Source organism: Acomys minous, assembly GCF_964271855.1.
Source record: "Acomys minous genome assembly, chromosome: 6".
In the NCBI taxonomy this organism is placed as follows: Eukaryota; Metazoa; Chordata; class Mammalia; order Rodentia; family Muridae; genus Acomys; species Acomys minous.
The window spans coordinates 194,445-198,399 of NC_140487.1; positions in this window are offsets into that span (position 1 = coordinate 194,445).

Here is a 3,955-nt window from a genome sequence, read left to right on the forward strand (position 1 = left end):
CTTCTTCCACTGTCTGTACCTTGAGGTCATCTGGTCAACCCAGGACTTTTGTTTTTTTATAGGTTTTCACTATTTAGCCTAGCCTAAATCTCAAGTACTAGGATTTAAAGTTTGTGCCACCATGTCATACCACTCTCCCTTTGTTTTGGTTTTGTTTGGTAGTTTTGTTTTTTGAAATCTGCTATATGTAGCCTTTGCTGGCCTGGAACTCAGAATGTAGACCAGGCTGGCCTTGAACTTGTGGTGAATGATCCTACTGCCTCGTCCTCCTGAATGCTGGGATTCCAGGGATGCACCACTACTTCCTGCCCCTCCTTCATTTGTTTTACACAGTCAGGCCTCCAACTCTCCAGCTCTCGCCTCAATCTGGGATTAAGATGACTTCCTAGCTGGAAGGCCAAGATCAGAATCTGTACACACACACATTAACTATGACATGGTTAACAATTATTTGATATATATTTAATTACTAAAGAAATGGGCAAATTAGTGATGGCACCACAGTGCTGTAGAGAACCAAACAAGCCCTCATGTTAGCTGCTAACTTCAGAGACCTACATAGAAGCAGCCGTAGCCGCGTAGGAGGTGGAAGCGAGAAGATGCCACAAGCTCAGGCGCAGCTGGACTGTATAGTAAGACTGTCCCAGGGCTAGTGAGATGGCTCGGTGAGTGAGGGCGCTGGCCACACAGCTGAGTTCAACTGTAGAACCCATGTGGTGGAAGGAGAGAAGCAAGTTCTGCGAGCTGTCCTCCAACCTCTCTACACTTGTGTTATGGAACACACAGACACACATACAGGCACACAACATAACTAAGTAAACAATTGTTTTTAAAAACCCACCTCGAAAAATAAAAAACAAGCCAGGTGGTGGTGGCACACACCTTTAATCCAGCACTTGGGAAGCAGAGGCAAAGGGATCTCTGTGAGTTCAAGGCCAGCCTGGTCTACAGAGCTAGTTCTAGGACAGCTAGGGCTACATAGACAAACAAAAAGAGTGACATTCTGAGTGCATGAACTCTGAAATGAGCAGGTTGGAGGGAAAGGGCCACTGTTGTAACACACAAACACAGACAGGCAGGCAGGCAGACAGGCAGACAGACAGAGGTCTTGGGTTTAGAGTGCCTGACACATCCCCATGCTCTATCTAGTTGCTGTATATATGTACGTCAGTCAGTTTGGATTGTCAAATTGATTGAACTGAGGAACTGGTCCTAAGCATTAGTGAGACATACCTTTGGTCTCCCAACTCACACACTGAATGTGGGTGGCACCATCACATAGGATGGGGTCCAATCCGAGTTAAAAGTCTAAAAGTGCCAAACGTGATCTGAGTGTCCTCTGAGTTGCCCAGATGTGTTCTCTGTGTCCTGACCTCCCAGATGTGTGTAAGCAGCCTTGAGCTCCTATCACCCCATCCTGAAGCCCCTTGTTGCTGTGTCTTCCCCACTGTGGTAGGGCTGTGACTTCAATCTGTGAACCAAGAGAAACCCTTTATCTTTCCAGATGTTTCTTGTCAGGCGTGTGGTCACAACTACAAGAAAAAAATATATATAACCAGTGTGGTCTGATTGGCCTGGAATTTGGGAGTACACTTGGGTTTCACTCTCAGCTTTGCTGTTTCGAGTCTTCATTTTAGACATAGCACTGAAGTTCTTGGGGTGTGTCACAGGACTGTTAAAGGATTGAGAAGGGGCCCACAGCTGTTCAGCACCTACTGCCCTGCCGTGACTGGGTGAAAGCAGCTGAGCCACAGGGGAGGGCAGCAAACCAGCTCCATCTGGGGCAAGGAGGGCTGGGTATGGAGTGAGGGGGGTTGAGGCTGTGGGTAGGGACCATTTGTTCCACCACCGGGCACAGAAGTCCTTGATGATGAGCATAAGTGGTCAGATGCTTACAAGAACAAAGCTACCTTTAATGGGCTGAGGGAGCTTTAGGGGGCTGAGTGGTGCCACACACATCACTGCTCTCTCATTCAACCACCATTTGTCCAATGGGACCATGATTCGGAGCCAGGGGTGAAGAACTGATGAAACATGATTGCTGTTCTCTCACTGTGAGGATAAGGGGAGGGTGAGAAAACGCAGTGGAAAGAACAGAGACGCAAGGCCTCAGGAGGGGCCTTGAGTGCAGATCCAGAGTGAGGAAAGTACTTCTGGTCACCTACAGTGTGACGGGGACAGGAGACACAGTTCTATCCCGCCATCTGCAGGAAAGGACAGGATGCATTCAGGCACAGGTGTAGGCGTCTCAGGAGAAAACGAAGTGTCTTAAGCATAGCCATAAGCATTATTTTGGTGTTCTGTAGTCACATCTCAAAGGGTCACTGAGGAGCTTAAATGATATCATAGGGTGGCTCCTGATGTGCACAGGGTAGGCTTGCATCTGAAAAGCGAAATCCTAAACCACGAGAGGAGCCTGAGGAAGTGAAGATGTTTTTACTGTCAACATCAGTTTAGTCTTCATTGCTATTTTAACATTTTTGTTTGAAATAGCGCTACATAAAAGAAGTCTTGTCTCTATGTTGGCAATCTTCACAGAAAATGTTAATAGTGCTGGGATTCTTGACTCTCAGACTTTAGCCAGACTCTGGGGGTGTGGAGGCCCCTTTTCCTTCCCACACCCCATGAGTCTTTCCATCCTGCCTCATTTTTAGGACAGGAAGGGAGGGAAGAAACCTGGAGAGAGGATTCGGAAGCAGACAGGCCCCTGAATGAAGTCTTGGGTCTTGGTGGCACCACGGTGGGATGACTGGGGATGGCTCTATTATGGGAATCCAGCTGGTGGGGTGAGCTTTTGGCCTGCTTGGTTTGCAGCTTTTTCACGTCTCCTTCATGCCTGTTTTAGAACTCTCAGGCTCGGTGGGCTTAGGCTGGCTGTGCAGGTCAATGGTATCTGGTCACAGAGCAGGTAATAACTCAGGCAGAAGCGTGCCCCAGGGAAGTGAGGAAATTGGTAGCTGTGATTCAGGAGAGGCCAGAGAAGGTTCAGGAAAGCCTCCCGTGTGTGGGAATGAGAAATGAGTGTGGGAAGGCAAAGGTGTTCCAGGCAGGGGCCAGAACAGAAGCACAGGTACCCAGGAAACCATAGAGGGGGCTGGAGCAGAGAATTTAAGTGGGGATTGGGTACACTGCCCAACAACATGTGGGGAACATAGTTATCTGGACTCAGGGGAGCATGAGGAAGACCAGAGCCGCAGGGCCCTGGCTCAACACCAGAGGGCCATGAGGCCGTTAGTGGGACCCTTTCTAGCGGTATGGAACATGGAGGGCAGTTCGGGGCCAAGAGATTAGCTCAGAAGCTGCTATGAAGTCTGGGAGGAGATTTGAGCTAGGTCAAGACTTGCAATGAGGGGCTCATTGGCCCAGGTCCTACCTAGACTTCCCAGGGTCTGGAGTGAGGTTCAGAATCTTCATTTGGTTTCTGGTAAAGAGCATTACTGCTTGACTCAGTGGTCACAGTTCTTCACTTGCTTTATGAGACAAGGCCTCTCTACATAGCTCTGGCTATCCTGGAACTCATTATGTAGAAGAGGCTGGTGTTGAACTCACAGAGATCCACCTCCCTCTGCCTCCCAAGTGCTGGGATTAAAGACATGCGTCACTCTCACCTGGCCTTGTGGTCACAGTTCTACGAATCTAATTTTAAGACCATCCTTCAGGTTGGGCTCAATATAAGTGGCCTTCCAGCCACACTTAACACTGTCCACTCCCATTTGCCATCTACCAACCTTCCAGCTAGTGGGAGATAGTCTCCACTGGGTCCTTTTCCAGCCAATGTCCCAGACCTCCTATCTTCCACGGGCCTTTACCCTCAGCCTGGGGTCAGGCCATCTCACCTCTGTGTGGCTCTCTACTCAGGGTCAGGAGGCAACAAGAGACAAACACACACACACACACACACACACACACACACACACACACACACACACACACTTATAAAGAACAGCCAAGCCTC